We start from the raw sequence: 19,757 nt of genomic DNA on the forward strand, positions 1-19,757 counted from the left end.
TTTTTAAACAAAATTATCATAATTTAAATATCGACGATTTCTCGAGTGTAGAATATTCAGTGTTTGGACAATGTTTTGATTCACTGTGTGTACAGAGTTTTTTGAAAATTGCGGTAGAATACAAAAGATTATTGTACCTGTAACAAAAATTAAAATGCAAATTGCAAACGCTTTCTCAAGGTTTACAATTTTTCTTCTTATTGTGTGTAACAAAATTACTAGTGTGTATATCGATGTGAAACGTTAACAACCTGGCATTAGAAGTATGATAATGGTTAGTTTTATACGCAAACGAGATATTAGTTAGTGGCGTCGGTTACACTTTCTAGTGACCTTCAATTCAATATGAAACAATGCCTGGAATGCACTATCTGATTACGACCAAGTAGTAATTCACTTGAACAATTGATCGCTTATTGAATTCGATCATACAAGGAAGATAAGTGGCCTGAAGATAGATCGATCCCATCGATTCCATTAATGCAAATTGTTGACCTCGATTGCGTGTGACACAGAAAGTGCAGACATAAAAATGAGTAAATGCTTCGTGCACGAAGAAGCCATTAAAATGGGTATTACTCGACAGGAGGAAATTTCTGGTCAATTGCGCCATTTCTATTTCGATATAAGAATTGTACACTTTATATCGTAGTTCGTATGTTCACGATACCGTAGAACCTCGATTCAGAGCAGTGTCGCCAGAATCGACCAAAACTACTGAATCAACCACTGTCCCATTCCAGCACCATGAGCATGCTCTAACATCCCCCACTAAAACCGTAGACTGGTCACGTATTAATCTGGTTATCAGAGAGGGGGTAAACTGTATTCCCCTCGATTTCCTCGATCTGGCGACACTGATTCAGAGTTGCCAGATGAGGGGAATTTACTCGGATTGAGGGGAAAAAGTTACCCTCTCTCCACCAGTACAGGATTAGTTACGTGACCTTGTGACACATGCATGATACAGACGGAACGCGTCACGTGATTGGACGGAAGGATGGGGGGACAGCGTCGTAGAAGGGAGAGGTACAGTAGGGACGCAAATCTTAATCTAGCGACTCTGCCTTGATTAACCGAACCTGTATATTTGTATTTTCAATGATTCGAACAGGTTTCAGAAATAAATAGTTCAAAGGCGATCCATACGCAACACTGTTTATTGTACAAAACATCAACGAGGATATTTTCATTCATTTTCATTTCATCACCAATCGTTAACTTACTTTCCGACTCAGCTGTACCAGTTCTATTATCCAAACATTCGTGTTTCCCCGTTCAGTTCGAACCTTATAACCTTGCCCACTAATGTAGTCGCATTTCCTATCACTATCGTTGACCATCGACGCTTCCATACGTAATCGAACAAATGACGCGTACGTGATACCGCGGAAGCAGTTCACAGCTCGATGACGTCGCGCCGAATTACGTATCCCCGGTGGTGTATCAGTATCACCCAGCATCCCATCAGCCGGGGAGGGACTAAAAAAACGAGGTCATGGTATAACAAAACATAGTTCGAGCCGGACCCACCCACCAGTTTATCGTCATATTTCCACCCACACGATGACGTACGACTGCGGGATATAATATCGGCGGCCGTCGCGTCGACAGGTAAAAATCGCGGTGGCTCGCCTCGCTGAATGAACCCACGCGCGCATCAGACAGGATGCGCTGTCTATCCGTTTTCTGGTGGCAGATTCGAACCTTTTTGTTTCCCACAGCCGTTCGCCATTCCATTTTCAGTCGTTTTCAACCGTGGTGCACGTAAACCAAGACTGCGTATCGCACGCGACGCCCACGACACGTTTCGCGCGGGTAGGGGCAGTTTCCCTAACCATAGTCGGCAGATTAAGACTCGTGCCCCCACTCTACTTTCCCCTTCTACGATGCTGTTCCCCACGCTTCCACCGCGGCCCGGTCACGTGACGCGCATGTCCGGTCTACTGGCAGAGAGAGAGGGTAACTCCTTCCCCTCAATTCGTGCTCTCTCCCCTCACCTGGCACGAGTTCCCAACCTTTACGAAAAACGCCATTTCGAAATGCAAAAAACAAAACAGATTTACATAGCGATAAGTGCACACTTCTTTTTGCACATTTAAACTACATTATATTACCAACAAATTAGATATATATTTAAGCAATCAGGGTTGAAAAATAATAAATATACAATACAACTATTTAGAACATATTTTTAGCCTTTGCTTTTGGCATAGCTACACTGAACACGACTTGTTGCTTCTAATAATCACGAAACGTTTGTTAATAAACAGAAATAAAATTGCCAACCATGACATTGGTATTTCCAGTGCGTTAATGTGGAAAAAAGCACTGTCCCAACTTATACGGTATTTCAATATTTACGGCAGTCTTTTACCTACAAGCATTTTGAGACTAGTATTATCGGTAGCCAGACTAGGTGCTGGTGCCTTCGCACACCAGCCAATGCGTAAAAGTAGCCAAGACCCTATTTTTAGGGTTCCTGGCGCGCGACAACCAAAAATGGTATGTCGCGAACAGTGTTCTCCCGTTCCCAAGAACCCCGGAGATTTATGCCGCTTGGGGTTGATGCGTTACAACGAAAGGATGCGAAATGTCGGACATCAATTTTCCCGACTTGACATGTTTTTGAAGGATGACGGAGCATATATCCTCGGCTTTCTACAGGACGTGCATGCTAGGCAGCTGAAGAGCTGCCGCCCGAGAAGAACGCGCGTCCCATTCGCTGCGATTTAACACGTACGCCGTCATAGTGACTCTTTTTTTTACGCTGTTACTGCGCAGACGGCGTGGGAGTATCGCGAACAGAAGTCTCCTTAACCCCTTGTGCCCCCATTGTTTTGAGGACGGTAGTGCGCCGGGAATGACTGCAGCAACGCCTCGATGTATACTCTTCGAGGGGCCCAGAGGATCGATTGTGGAGAAGTGTAACGTGATACGGGATTTAGGTATAACGGCGAGGCAATATCAATCCAATCGCAAAACTTGTTTGTTTTCAAGTATTTTTTTGTGAAATTCTTATCACGTATTTGTCACATTTTTCTGATTACATTGACATCGAACATGATGCCACTTGTGTCGTCAAAATTGTGTCGTGCTTGGTGTCACCTCGACCAGAAAAATATCACGAATATGTCTGTAAAAGTTTCATAAAGATTGGAAACAAAAAAGTTTTATCATTGAATTGGTATGTCTTTCCTAGATTCTATAGAATATGGTCTGTATATAAAATAAAAATTTATTTCTGTCATTAATAAGTTTAATATATTGAAAGTAATATATGTAGATGTACTCTTAAACCCTTTTAATCTTTCCACTGTTTTAAATTGCACCTATTCATTTCTGTCACAAATGCATAAAATCCGCAGTCTATTAATAACATTTCCTACGTGACATACATATTGAGATTTACTGTCCCGCCGGCTGGCCGCCATTTCTCCATAAACTATACGATATTTTTGTGTGCAAATATTCATAAAAAGACTTCCTTCGCATCTATCAGATCAGCTGCAATATCTATGGGGGGAGAACAATAATAGTTTCATAGCCACCCGAAGTCTAACACGTAAGTTATGCATAAGATGATAATTATCGTTTGTGCAACATTCTTGCCACATCATTTTCTCTGATATTAATGACAATGTATGGTAATAACGTCTCATTTATGACGCAGTATGATTTTTTACTGTTGTCCGATATTGCTCAAACCTAAGTCGCAGACGTTCAATGTAGTGTCTTGCAAAACCGTATATTTCATTATTCTAATTAGTCACGTTGCGTTTGCGGCTGCAAAAGCTTTGATGGGTTTTTCGTAAATCGATGGTGCTATTTAATGAGATGTAGCTATTGTATTGTATGTTGTAACTATTGTATACATACAATATATATTGTATATGTATGTATAAATAAGTGTATATAAATTATTAATGTAGATTGACTTTTCTCCGAATATAACAATCTGTTTGATTAGAATACAATACAATTTTGCGTATGTTAATGCATGTATAGTTATATTTATGTTTATAATTTTCAGATATGTATATAAAATAGCATTTGGTACTCAGATCAACTTCTGTGCTAAATACACATTTACACGAAACATAATAAAAATTAATACACCTTAACAATATATATTTATATTAATATATACATATTATTTTCCTTTTTATAAATTAGCGCATAAAACTGTCAATTTGTATGAAAACTGAAAGTTGAATATAATTAGACAGCGAATCTTTATGCATTTATAGCAAAATTGAATAGATGAAATTCAAAATTGTTGAAAAACTTTAAAAATTAAGGGTGTCAATATATGATTTCACCTCTATTAAAATCATTAAAGGAAGAAATGACATTCAATTTAGTTTCTATTTCTTACAATCGATGCAGACAATGTTTATTTGGCATACAGATCCGCAGTCTATTAATAATATTAACAAATCGTCCAATACACAATATTCTGAGAGATTTCTCGTTTATGAATATTAAAGGATTGGAGGTGGGAAAAAAATAGTAGCATGTTGCATGTAGTAGTCGCTTGTCAACAAGTCAGCTCTTCAATTTCCAGCCGCACGTGGTTTATCGCGAGGATTACAGGAGTGAAATTTTTCGGTGTCAGTTGACGACACTGAGTGAGCACCGCGATATAAAAAATGCAGTATTTGAGTACTTCGTCGTGTCATGTCACGAAAACGCCACGTCACCGTTTGCAGAACGTCAGAAAACTCGTAGCTTTCCGCTACCACTGAATGTCGCGTTTCCGTTGCGTCGATTGGCATTATACATATTCTCTACCACCAACGACGAAAGTCAATGTAGGAAAGCATTGCAGTAGCGAACGCAGATGCAGCACAAGCTCGCTGGAAGTTGTAAATCTCGAGCTTTTATTTGACGTCTGGCGTATACAAATGGATGTTTTTCAAATACTGCATAAACTTTGATTTATTTTTCTCTGTATCCAACATTGAAAATAAGTGTTGACATTCATGGTGTCTTACGAGTGAAATTGTACTAATTTCAATGCAGCTCTTTACAGGTTACATTTCGTATAATAATTGAATAATTGTTACTACCAGTAGTATCCAGTTTTAATGTAAGTGTATGTATTCAATAAAATTTTCTGAAAGTTTTAGTATCACTTGTCTTAGCTAATTTTGGAAATGTGATGATCTTTCCTATTTTTAGTAAACAATAATGATAGCAAACAATGTTGGCTAGCAATTTTAGCATAGTGAATATATCGCATTTGATTTTATAAATAATAATTTACACTCTCTTGAATTCTCTCTGAAGATTTTAATCAGCTATAAATGTATAAATATACACAATTTACTCGTAGATAAACCATGGATTTTCAGTATTTATGACAAAAATGAGTAATTGAAACACGAAACAGTGAAAACACTTAAAGAATTTAATATTGCATCATTTTTAACTTATTGCAATTATTAAAGGGAGAAATAAGTTTCTATGGAATTCCTGTCTCATGCAATTAATGCAAAAACATTTTATTTTAAATACAAATCCGCAGTCTATTCATGAATGTTGCTTAAGTTTCCACTATCCACCTCTATTATTATATGTTAATGCAATTTAGTCGTGTTCTTAGTCCAACGTTAATACGTATTTCCAGTTCAGGTTTTAAACTGCCCTTGGCTGTGCCTCACCTTTGTGCAAGTTTGCATACATTTCGTATTGTGACACACGTCTAGTTTTCCCTCAATAAACCACAAATAACAGTAATAATAATAACAACAACATTAATAACAAATCGGATCCACCGAATTCACCTGGTTCCCCATTGGATTCAAATAAATCACCATTATTATACGCGGCGTTACGTTGCTCAAATTGTCCGGCATTGTACGCAAATCATGAGAAACGTGTTAAGTTTCACGGTGGTAATACGTCGAGTGAACATCGTCGACCATTGTAGAACATCGTAGCTCGCGGCATTGTTACGTGCAATTTATTTAATTCATCCGCGTGAAGCGCAATGCGCCGTGCAGCAAAAGTGAACAGGAAATCGATTGTTACTTTTAGAAAAATGTGGAACAGCGAACGAAATGTAGACTCATTACCAAGTCTTTTGCTTTTCGTTTCCAATGCCGGCTGATTGGTTCTGTCACGCGGAAATTTTGTACTCGCGTCTCACCGACCATCTCTAAGAAACAGAGTCGCCAGATTAAGACTTGTGTCCCCACTCTATCTTCCCCTTCCGCGACGCTATCGCCCCACGCTTCCGCCACCACCTGGTCACGTGACTAATCTGGTACTGAAAAAGAGAGGGTAACTTTTCCCCTAGATTCCCCAACATCGTAAATTAAATTCAGTAATGGTCGTCAGTAGACTGCGGATTTTATTTATTTACGACAAAAATTAGTGGATCAAAATTAAAATAGTGAGACTATTCCAACAATATAAAAATACTGTTTTATTATATTGAATCTATTTAAATAATTAAACAAAGAAAACAATGTATATGTAGCTCTTGTATGTTGTAATGAATGCAGACAATTTTTATTTTGCACATAAATCCGCAGTCATTAGTTATCGTTAGATTTTACGTAAAATAAAAACGATCTGCCTGAAGTGACAATAATTGCAATAATATTGTTTCAAATATCACGTGTTCAATTTGCCATAAATGCATAAAATGTGCAGTCCAGTGATCACTACCAAATGTTATAAAAATACACTAGGTCGCGACTCGTGATTGGTAATTAAATACATGTCATCGCTTTTCACCAATTAAAAATCGTAGTTTAATTAATGTCCAGTCTCACGCAGTTATAACTGAACGAGCAAAAAAGGCAAATCAAGTGGCTTGTGTACACGAACTCGAATCTCCAGTAAAATGATCATTACTACCATGAAGTCAGTGTTTTAAAAATACTTTGTTATACTATATTTTTGCCAGAAATTTCGCACGCGTTTATAGATCGTTTTAGAACTTTTTTTATAGAACAATTTTACAGTTTGTCGGATGGAAAGAAACCCAGAACCGTAATTCCGCGAGCACGTGTACAGGGTGTTCATGCTAGCACCAGCCAGCTCTGACCTTGAAGGTCATTATGTCGTATACGAATGAATTCGTTTTGGCATACGCTTTCATATGATATAAAAAAAATACTTGGCATTCGATGTAAAAAAACTTGAAAGTCACCTTCATTTCTAAAAAGTATTTTTCTAATATTTACTATCTGCAAGAAAATCATTGGCTATTGTTAGCGTGAACACCCTACATACTTTGCAGTGCAAATTTATGGTGTTTGAAATTACTCGATCAAACTCGAGGTAGAGTTACAATTGCCAGAAACGAGTCATTTTTCTTCGAAGATTCTGGTTCATGTTTCCTCTGCTCTTCAGGAACTCGTTGACGCATGGCACGGGAAGAGGAAGGCAATTGTCCCGATGCGTTGATAGCAAATATTTTGCAACCATTTCTACCAACACGGTCTGCTGCAATTGGTTTATTTGCAGTTAAACGATGGTCTACTAGACCCGTGATGCCACTCGTCAAATACTGAAGTTTTTGTAATTACGCAAATGACGACAACACGGCGATTCAGGGGCCAAGTTAGTTGACTTGTGGAACGTCATGCTTGAAAAAGGAACACGGTTTCGCGTATTGATTTCGATAGAAGAAATAATATGCAAAAATCACGATTAATAATATGCGGTCACTAGATTGCGGAATTTGTGGATTTATTTCGACACTGTAGAATAGTGTAGAACATTTAATTTAATTCTGGTCCCTATACATTAATGCAGCCAACGTCTCACTATTAAAACAAAAATTAAATAAGAAATAACGAAGAGAAGTTAATTTCGAAGAATAGGATTCACATTTTAATAAATTGATTTACAGCTAATTGAATTGTCTTGTCTTTCATTAATGTCACATCATGCCTGAAGATCAGATGCAATAAGTGTGTGTATAATATACACTGTATATGTATTTATGTAGACTATTCAATTTATAATATTTGCGAATGCGATGAAATCTGGGTCATCGCGCACGTGCAAATCTAACCAGGAGCACGATTTTAATAAAGTGCAATGATATTCATACGTAGTTTATCTGCCTAATTGACGTCTTAATAAATGAAATACATTTCACCTTAATTACCACTGCTTCGGGTCACTTTCTGAAATGTAAATTTGCATAAATTATCCACTGCTCGACAGTATTAGCCATTTCTATTTGTAGCTTGGAATACGTGGTGCGCTATGCATGGTTAGCTAACAGGTATCTGAGTTTATTTATTTATTTAACCTACTGTAATTACAGCAATGAATGTCAGCCGCAATATTGGACACTTTTGAAAAAACGATAACCTTTTTAATATTGGTCTGTGCGACTTGGATTCTTTCTTTAGAAGTTAGAGCAATTAGCTATGTGACGCGTAGCAGGAATTTTGGAAAAATTGCATTTGGTCGGAATTGTAGAGGAAATACTAAACGTTGTTTTTCACAACCTTTTTATGTGGGTCTATATTGAAAAATACCTAATGTTGCAATTTGTAGATCATTGAAAACCGATTACATTTTGTGCAAAACATTTTTCGACCATCAGAAGTGCCTACAGAATCGCGAGGATTAAATGTTGAACCACCCTATATACAGTCTACTTGGCATCGACCATGCTATAACTTTATTTGCAATGCCACGTGCCTACAGTATATCGCCGATAGCGTGCTTGTTAAAATTTGGACAATACAAAGTCTCTAGCGAGCAACTCATTGATAAGAAAGCAGTAATAGCAGACCCGAGCTAATCTAGATTAAGGAACATTAATGTCCCATGACGTAAAGAAGAGATCATTGGGGCTGGAGGACCAGCAAGCCTCGACCCGGTCCCAGGAGCCTAGTATCGATGGAGTCTGGGTCAAAGATTGAGTGGAACAAGGCTTCTAGAGAGTCAGAGAATGAGAAGAGAGGAGGAATTGGTGGTATTGTGTTGGTCTGGGGCATGAACAATAAACGCTCTGGATTGCCCCCGAGGGCACTGCTTTCGGGAAAATGACGTCAAAGAAAGAGATGAAAAACTAGAAATGAAAGACTGTCTTGTTCTCTCTGTCTAGAACACACTGAGGAGGCGTGGCGTCGTTGTTCTTAATTTCAGTATAGTCAGGGCGGCGCTGCAAGGACAATTTCTGTCTACGTCTAGTCTACTATGAAATTGAAGCGTTTAATAATGAAACGAAGGAATTATTGCTGGAAGTGGAGCACTGTGGAAGTGCGATGTAGTGAGTCGATGAGATGAGAGGAATATAGGTAATACTGTGCTGACGTAGACATAGATTATGAGTGCTTCAGTTTAACACTTTCATGGGACCTGTACCAAAGATACTTGGTGTCTAACAAGCCAATCAATAAGAATAGTGGAACATTAATAGTATTATACCAAACTGTTCAGATAGGCCTTAGATAGATCTGGTGAACCATTAAAACTAGGTACTCAATACCAAAAGTAGTGACTATTGAGGTCAGGACACCACTGGAGCTATTACGAATCTAGCACCGATGGAGCCTGCACGAGGGGCTTATAAATATGCGATCTCTAACGAGTTAGTTGATGAGCAGGGTGAAATATTAATAATATTAAACTGATGTAGACTAAAGGCAGGACATTATCGAGACTAGGACACCGCTGAGGCTGAGTGAAACACTGATGGAACCTGCGTCAGAGTATTTAATACTAGGTCTCTAATAAGCCAGCCAATGAGAAGACATATACATGGTGACACTAATCTGATGTAGACTATTGAATCGATATTTGGAAGCTCAAGAGTTGGCACAGTAGGTACATGGACAGTTTGGAACTGTCCATCCCTAAAATGTGTGTAACCGTTTGGCCAATGAGAATATGCTCGTGGCATTTTTCTATGCTGTGCCAATTCTCAAGCTCTCACAATCAGGGGTAGATTGAGCAAGCAACGAGCTTGGAGAACTGAAATATTACAAATTGAAATTTACAGAAGAATTTTATCACATAAATAGAATTGTCGCCATTACTAAAACATTGTACACTTCTATGGCTTAAATCCAAGAAAGATTAGTCGAAACTTAATTTTGATCTCGAAGGAGAGAATTTTCAGCAGAGGGATCATAATTTGACAAAAGACAAATCCAGGATATTGCACCGATGTAATCGCGGAAGACGTTTCCAAATTTATGGAACAGTCTGTTATTCGATCGCTATTATTATGTTAAGATTGGAGCCCCGACATTTATAGGTTAACGATCAACATGCAGACGTTCCGAGAGTATCGACCGTACATACTATTTTTATTTGCGAGCATAAACATCGAAAACCTGTATAGAACCAGCCGCAAGGATTGACCCGTTTTTGCTATTACTGCTCGTCAACGTTCAACTGGGCTACTGTTGCTGGAAGTAATATTATTTCTAAGAAAGCCTCACCGGTGCAAGCAGTATTTGCTGCGTAGCAAAGTAATGAGCTCTTCTTACAAGGCGTAGAATGTGACACTACGATAAACATTAGTTTCTAACAACTTTTTTTCGTTGTGAACAAGTTGTAAGTTGAACTATGTAAGTGGTAGAAGGTAATAGAAAGCTCTCTAAATATTTATAAGTGATCCTTTAGCAGTTTCGTAACGAGCAAAATGATATTTTCCTAATTAAATCTTAATTGGGTAAACGAGACGAATGACTAGACTGCGACGTTCCATGGACAATGAATTTTCTAAGAGCAACATAAAATAAAAAAATATATTTAAAAAAAACTTTTTAAAAACCACGCTTATATTAAAATGGTCTAAAAAGGAGAAAATAATTTTTCTAGACATTGGTGACTATAAATAAAAGCGTGGGGCGCTAAACTATATTGACGTAATCGTCGTGGGCGCTCCACGCTTTTATTTATGGTCACCAATGTCTAGAAAATTATTTTCTCCTGTTTAGTGCATTTTAATATAAGCGTGGTTTTTAAAAAGTTATTTTTAATATATTTTTTTATTTTCTACTTTTTAGTCTTTTTTAAATGGAACGCTAGATAATACTGGTATGAATAGTAAGATATAGAAACGCAAGATATGGAAATACGCGAGAAAGAACGAGGGAATGAGTTAGAGAGACGACGTCTCTTGATGGAGTCCGAAATTGTCCGAAATGGAACTGAATGAACGAAACACCATACTGACTGAGCTACTTCGGTGCGAAGTGGTTCAGTGGAGTGGGGATGAGTCGGAGTGGGAACGCGTAGTGGAGTAGGAAGCGCTGGCGCGCAGAGTGGGGAACGCTGAACGTGATGACGTACTACCGAGCATGGCGAGTATGACGGTTAATATTAAAATTTGTTTCTCCTAGACGCACAGTTTTTTTAAAAATTTGTTTTTTAATCTTGCAGTGTGTCATCCAGTTCTGAGCTATGTTTAAAATTCCAAGTCTCTAGCTCATCGGGAGGTGGTTTAAAATTCGATTACAAGATTTGACGCATACAACAACTCGGCAAGCTAATATAAGCGTGGCAATAACAAAAGATTTCCTTCAGTAATGGTCGGAATACATTGTTATTGAAGTGTAAACAATGATGAATTCAATTGTACCTACAACCAGAGTCGCCAGATTAGGGGAAGTGACGCGAATCGAGGGGAAAGAGTTATCCTCTCAAGCGTGGGGCACCAGCGCCGTAGAAGGGAAAGGTAGAGTGGGGTGACAAGTCTTAATCTGGTGGCTTTGACTACAGCGCGAAGCAAAAAGTATTAATCACAATACATTTTCATGAAATTGAACCAAATTAGTTAAGATTTTGGGACACGTTAGTACACGAATTGCGAAATGTGTAGATATATTTTGGCTTAACATTTTGTTAATATCATTTATATATTTAATGAAATAAATATTTAAATTAGTTTCGTTTACCTAATCTTGTTTTTCCAAAGTATTTTACATCCTCCTGCATTAACCGCAAGTAAGGAAATCACTTTCTTTCAAGGATTTCGAGAAAAACTGCGACTTCCGGTAGATTCTGGGAATGGGAACATTCAATTTATATATCCGGGTGAGCGCGAAATTAAAAGGCGGCGTCGCGCGTCGAGGTGCAAGCAATTTTCTGTACGTGATGCAACCGGGTCCCGCGTGTGCAATTCTTAGCAGCGCACTCGTCCCGATCCATGGATCTAAGACCTAGATCTCATGGTCGGACCACCCAGCGCACCTCCCGCGGTCATTCCGCCGTCGCCGTTCGCATTACGGCAATTGGTGCTTCGCGTTAAATTACATGCACTTGCTTGCACACGCGTCCTGCACGCACAGTCCTTGTGATGTTCGATCAGGTAGCCACGACAATCACAATCGAGTAATGAGCGAAAATTGAACGACGATCGACTACACAACGTCCGGCTGAGCAAAGTTTTCTTGTTTACCCAGACACTTAGTTGTACCGCGGCGAGACATCCACGATCGGAACATTTTAGAGCAACAATTCCGGAATCGAGTGGGGCAATGTGAACGCTTTATGTGTAACTAATAGTGAACGAGATATTACCGAAGGACATTTAGGACATATAAAGGTCAATACATTTGTACGCAGAATTTGATGCTCCATCGATTCACGATACAAAAGGGTAGATCATTCTATTAGATTGGCAACTAAACTCGCGACCTTTTGTTTCTTAATTCTTTTATTGTATCATTATATGTAACCTCATTCAGTGACCATTCCTTTTGAACTGTACATCATTGGAAAGCTCTGAATTTTGCAATTAATTTGATATAAAATACTCGCGCGTGCTTAAAAAATATATTATAAATAACTTTGTTTGAGAAAATGTGGAGGTCGCGATCATTGTTTCCAACCACATATAAAAAAACATTACTGTTCGTGAGTACTCGAAAAATATGACCTTGAGATGCGATACCTTTCAAATACGATAACTTTCGCTGCACTTTCTATATCTGTATAAATAACAGGGTTATTAGGGGTGGTAGAGTTAGGTGGGAGTCAATAATAATTAACAAGCAAAGGGCATCATATTACAAACGTAATTATATTCAAACGTGCAGTTTGATGGTCAGTGGTCAGTCGTACTAAATTTGATAACAGCGTTTACAATTAGTTAATATGTAGTACGATAGGTCATGTTTGCAGGTGTAATTAATACGGTGTAATAAGAACGTGAGTTTAATGAACGAGTATGCTGAATGATGAACCCAATCGATACCTGAAAATAGGCTATGATTCGGCGAATGAGATACCCACAATCTCCACGTAATACGACATAGCCTGTACAAGCCAGTATTCAGTGAATCCGACACGAAAGCTTAAGACTAGGCAACATCGTCGGATGCTGTGCATCATGGACTAAGCTAAATGGGCAGTAGGCTCGAATGTTAATAATCCATTCGAATGAATCAATATGACAATTCGGGATTCCAGGATTAAGGCATTAATAACGTAGAGAAGTCATGTGCTCTTCAGGTAATTCCATTCATGCAACGAACAATTTTGTGGTAATAATTTCATGAGTAGGTTGGGCAAACACACCACTATTATTCTTGGTAAAATGAATAAATTGCTTTCTTGGGACTATTTCGCGTGTCTAGCGAAAGACCGTCACCTACATAACAGCACAATACGTCGCGTCGCATCGACATCAATGTTTCGGTCGGTATACCTCAGGGAAACATTTCCCTTTTCCTGAAGTGCGCACTGTAAACAGTTCTCTTTTCGCAATGCTATGATCAAATCGTCAGTGAAGTTTCATAATTGTAAAAAAACTTACAGAATGATTGATTATGTTCAAATATTAATAACCATACTAATTTAGACGATAACGAAATTAAATCTGTGCCAAAGTACTCTGATACAGAGTACTTCATTCAGGGCAATTGTGTAAATTCTTGCATTGCACAAGCTTTTCAAGTAGGTAAAGCTTGTGCAATGCAAGAATTTACACAATTGCCCTGAATCACTTGAAAATCGCTAATGAATGAACGCCGTTTCAAAGTATGAAATCTCTTGATTCTCGATAAAAAGTAGAGTACTTCACGGGTGTACAAATAAAAAAAACAATACTGAAGTCTTATTCTTCAGACCTTTAACTATGTCGGACAGACACAAAACTTTGAAATCAGCTTTTTTCCGACTTTTCGGGCTAAATACATTGCGTGGCGTTCGAACGCTTTCGTGGACCACTGTATGTATTATATGTATATCCAGGAAACAACACGTTTCCTTTTAAACCGGTGCTAAGCATCGCTTCTCTAAACAGAAGCAGGAAAAAAGCTCGAAGCGGAAGAAGGATTCCAAGGAAAAATGCAAAGGTACCGGTAAGCCTCGATACAAGCTCGCACGCGGACAACTGGAGGAAATAGCAAAATCGTGTAAGTTGCGGGCTATGCCAAACAGTACCGTAAAGGATTGTCTCCGAAAGGATCCTTTCACGTTCACGCGTGTCGCGATGGTAGTACAGTGTAAATTCACTCGGGCCAAGTTTACCGTCTTCTGTACGTATACGTGCAAGTATGCACAGTTTTAGCCTGTCTCTCGCAGAACGTAAATTATTGCCTCGGGGTTGAGTGACCTTCGCGCAGGCGATTATCAATGGAGAACCCCGTAAGAATGAAATTTGATTTATTCGCGTACCGAGACATCGCCCGCCGGATATTTTACTTCTGATGCATTGTTCTTCCGTTCTCCACGTTCCCGTCGTGCACGCAATAACTTACGGTTAAACTGTTTGTAGTAGGTAATCGTTTTCGTTTGTACAGCGCACAACCGTTGCTGTAAGACAAAAATAGAGACTATGGAGGACCATATGTTCGGAAATGAGAGAAAGGTTTATAAACAAATAGACGAGGCCGAATTGCTTTGGGATTTGTTGCTCTCGTGACGTAACACGGAAACACCAGTTCGCATTCAATTTTGAACGCGTTAAATGTCGAATATCTGAAATTGTGAAATATCTGAAATTAGAAAGATCAAATTTATCAGAGCGGATGCCACCCTTCTGTATTCTAGAAATCCTAATCAAATTTAATACAAACTAGCAGAATATGAATTTCCGAATCTTGTCAAAATTATCAGTATTATCCACACATGAATTATTGGTATGAAAATTAAGACGTCATTTTTATTAATAAAATTTGTTCAATGAATCGTCTGTTCTTAGGCATTGTCTAGTAAAAATATCTTTTGCAGGTATATAAATGTATTCCCAGCATAAAATTATAATTGATAAAAAATTCTTCACTTTTTGAAGTAGGGAATTCCATTAATTCAAATAAGGGATGAATAATGGTAAAAAAAAGTAATTATGAATTCATTCCTCCACATTGCGAGTGTTGTAACGGGTCAAATATATTTCGGTAGATTTCATTTTTAAACTTATTTCAAGCAAGTCGGAAATATTATTAGTTCTTGTTCGCGAAGAATAAAACCGAGTTAAATCCAGAGGTTTTTAACTTCGTCCTGGAATGTTAGTTTAATCTACCACCTAACGTATGGCTTTATTTTATTTTTATTTCTGGAGTACTCTAATAATTCAGATCACCATAAATTAAATAGTGTTTCTTCTAAAGTGTGTCTTAACACTAATAGTAACGTATTCGTGGAAATTACGAAGTTAGATCTTAGATAACCTCGGGCTATTTATAATTCCTGGACGGTATGCAAAAGATTATGATCAAAAATAAAAAAAACCCCCAATGTCGTAACTTATCATGGCGTAATCTGTGGTGTTTCATATAAAATGATGAAAAACGATCGGGATCAAGGGGATAAAGAATTATATTGGCAACGTAAAGCATTTATTTTCATCTGTCAAAAGACATGTAATATTCTCTCTTTACATTGTAACCTGAACGGAATGCTGCAGGGGATTCCGTGATATTTCACGTGATGAAATATATACAAGTTATTAAAATATTGTTTAAAATCGAGGATATCGAGTTTCAAGTAAAATAGAAACAGAGGATTCAATGCTGTAATTCTCCAAAAATCAGATGTCGTAACTTAAACGATTCTAATAAAATCTGCAAGAATTTTTATATGTTTGGTGTAATCGCGACTCGCATAATAGATGAAATAGATTCAATTTTTGTAAATCACTATTATAGAAGCAAGAATCTACATAAACAGTCTGGTAGTCTGCTTATGAAATTATGGCGAACATTTGCTAATGGTTTTCCGATATCAAAAACGCTGAAATATTTATGTCTTGTCGTCGACTTATATAGATCAAGGGAATGCCGATAGAATTCTTTTCAAGAAAGAGTTTTCTTGAATCGTCGCATAAACATTTCTTGATATCATTCATTTCAACCGATATCGTCTTCATTACTGATCAGCCTCGTTCTATTCGAGGCAGATCGAAGATCGATAGATCGCGGCACAGTAGCCTGAAGTACGCTACTGAAATACACTTCGTTCTTAATTATTTTTCCTCCTTGTCCATATCTGGAACGTTAATATGCAAAACTATGAGCAGTGGCTTATCGGCTTCAGATATTATTTACTTATGCATGCGCGGGTGTGCAAGGCACGCGGGAATGAAAAACCAATGAAATGATACTTCAATGTCATATTTAGTCTATAACTAGACTGCGAAACTTTACAGTAAACCAAAGTAATATTCGGACACTTTTAAAAGGAAACTTTTAAACAATTTATCGTCCTTTTAAAAGAGTTCGAATATTACTGTGGTTCCACTCTGTATGTAAGATAAAATTTGTCTGCATTAATTATAAGGTACGGGATTTTTTCTCTGAAAATTACATATTGGTACCCTCTAATTCTCCTTTTAATCTAAAAATTCTTTTATCAAAAATGTTTTATGCGGTCATTTGAAGTTACTATTTCCGTTTCAAAAAATGTTCTCCGCGGCTTTTCCAGGAGTTATCATCGAAAAACACGGTCCAATTAGAGCACAAGTCAGTAGCCGCGTTCTGATTGGTCCCTGTTTTGCTTTAACACAAAACCTACTATCACCGGTCAAAATGGCCGGTGCCAGATTTTTTATTTAACGATTATTGATCTAATAAAAATATCCATAAGAAATGATTGTATAGATATCTATAGTGGAGCACATATTACAATAGGAGTTGCACAATGTCTACATAAAATCAATCTTGTCATTTTTATAAGAGAACATGTACTAATTACTTTTAAGGCTCGGTATATTTCATGTTAATAACTCCTTAACAAGCCTGTAGAAAGCATTTTCACAAAGGAAAAAGTTATTAGTTCAAATAAACTCAGAAATCAGACCTTTCAAGGAAGTACAATATTCTTGGGACAGACGGTATAATATTATTTTTAAATAAATTTTATTTCAACGTAAATCAATGCGACTGTCGTGCACTCTTTTTATATGAGTGGAGAAACAGCATTATTTGATATTTTATATAACATTTATTACATAATTTATGTAATATTCATAGTAAAAAAGCTACAAAATGGAGGTTCCAATATAAAGACATAATAAAGGGTATCCCAATAAGAGCGCCGGATTTAAATGTCGCGCCAATTTTTCTAGATAAAGTTGGCAGCTCTAGAAATGTCTTGTGTTTCATTTGTCATCCTCGCGATTAGTAAATATGGGACGCTACACAAAAGAACAACGCGTTATTATTGTTAAAACTCATTATAATATTGAGCGTTCGGAAGAAAAATTTCCTGGTCGTGTAATTTCAAGAAATATGGATTAGAATTGGCCAGCAAGATCATGTGATTTGACACCATGCGGCTTCTTTTTATGGTGTTTTTTGAAGTCACGTGTGTATGCCAATAAGCCACAAACAATTAGTCAGCATAAGGCGGAGATCCGACGTGTTATTGCCACAATTATGCAACGATGTGATCTTTTTCATCAAAAGTGCAAGAGTTTGCAAAAAGAGCTGTGGTGCGCATTTGTCTGATATTTTATTCCATACATAATCGGAACAGTTGGTCTTTGTAATGAAATAAAAATATAATCACTTTTTAAATGAATAATGTGTTTAATCCAAAAACTAAATCCGGCGCTCTTATTGGGACACCCTTAATAATAGAGAAATGTGTAATGCATTGAGAGTATACGTTGTTCACAATGATGCTGGTAAAGATTGGACATTAACAACATCAGAAATCAACATTCCCGTTTGTTTAGCCACCAGCTTATAAAAATTGAACAATATTTTATTTTAATATAACGGATGCATTCTACGCTTAAGCAGGCAATAGAAGAAGAAGAAGAAGAAGAGGAACAGTGAGTACTTAATACGATGGTGTACGAGCATCGAGTCATGTAGTAACAGGTACCGACGCGGAGTTTGGGTTAATCACTGGTTCTCGCGGGAAACGCAATCAAGGTGAACACACGGTGCAGTTAGTAGAACGCTTAGGCCAGTGTTCGGTTGCGCGCAGGTTGCGTAATGGTAAATCTGATCGGTAACGTAACATTATTAAATGCCGGTACGCACAGTCGGTGTTCCGTTCACACGCACCAAGGGAAAGAGAAGCTCCTGTTGGTCTGGAGCAGATTTCTTACAACTTACAACACGCATACGCGACGCGACGTTCCCGGTATTAATAACGAGGAACTCGCACCAGCGCAGCGAGCAGAATCTCCACGACGACGCAACATCTGCAGCTGCATTAAATCCAGATACACGGAGATCGTGTTAATTGGATCGAATGGAATGCCGTCGGTGGGGTGGTGTTGCCTTTGAAATTCAAAATGGAAGAATTTAGAAAATGAAAACCGAGAAGCCGCGGCGCTTCTTCTCGGAAAGTTTCATTAGGTTCGTTATAAGCCCCTCGAGAAAAAAAAAAGCGCGGAACAGCGTGTATTTCACTTAATCACCGAATAAAACTTTACCGGGTTCTCGAATCCAAGAGCGGCGTTTAATTTCGAATTTAATTTCTAGCTTTGTTTCCGAGAGTTCTCATTCCGCGGACGAAATTTCGTCGAACTATAATAGGGTTGGTGCAAAAATAATTGCGGTTTTTCTGCTTGAATTTTAAAACTGTATAGTTTGTGCTTCTCTTGCTAATTTGAGCTAAACATCGAATTGACTGTTGAACTCCTATAATAAGGTCGTACGAATTTTCTTTTTGTCCGTTTTCATTTCACGCGCAAACCTAACCCAGTAATAGACATTCACGACAAAAGAGTACAAATCGACAGGTGAAGAACAATCGCTGAAGTTTAAACAGATGAAAACCGCAATTATTTGTGCACTTAATACTTTCATCTAGTTGGAATTGACTTTCGATCCTGGGAGGACAAAAAAAAACAGTTTAACAAAACACTAGGTTCGTAATTATAGTTTAATGTGCGGGGAGAGCAGTGACGGTTATTAATCACGAGGTGTTTTTACAGCGAAAGATCATGGCACGAAAGTAATGAATAATTGAAGGTAGAAATTTCCGAACGAGAAGAATTTTAACAGGATCTCCTTCATCGCGTTCGTGTCGATGCCTGTTCGATTATGCGACGGTCCAATTAAAGCAACGCAATATGAGTATTCCGAGCCCGAATGTTAATCGCAGGAATCGATGTGGATAAATTATTCATTAGCCCCGTATAACTTCCCTCTGTAATGCCACCCTTTTACTATAGGAGGATTGAACGACGGGAAATTCTTGATACGTAATGCTATTTATAACGAGCCTGAGGATTTCATGCGTTCGCGAGAAATATGATTAGAGGTGTAATATCAATCCGTTAGAAAGACTTATGAAATATTTATGTACCAGCGAGTGATCGATAGATTAGACCCACTTGGATACATTCACGATTTCACAGT

General features: G+C 37.9%; 1 protein-coding gene and 1 long non-coding RNA gene across 2 annotated transcripts in view; one reads left to right on the forward strand and one right to left on the reverse strand.

Annotated features, from left to right (window-relative positions):
- The window catches only part of Barc (RRM1_TatSF1_like and RRM2_TatSF1_like domain-containing protein barc), a 107,679-nt gene that overhangs the window by 34,055 nt on the left and 53,867 nt on the right, over nucleotides 1-19,757 (reverse strand). The window lies entirely within an intron of this gene.
- Nucleotides 10,461-11,891, forward strand: LOC143207664 (uncharacterized). The gene is made up of 3 exons (XR_013008714.1): nucleotides 10,461-10,556; nucleotides 10,998-11,294; nucleotides 11,374-11,891. It is a non-coding gene; the product is annotated as an uncharacterized LOC143207664 (long non-coding RNA).

This window comes from Lasioglossum baleicum, chromosome 4 (assembly GCF_051020765.1).
Source record: "Lasioglossum baleicum chromosome 4, iyLasBale1, whole genome shotgun sequence".
Lineage (NCBI taxonomy): Eukaryota > Metazoa > Arthropoda > Insecta > Hymenoptera > Halictidae > Lasioglossum > Lasioglossum baleicum.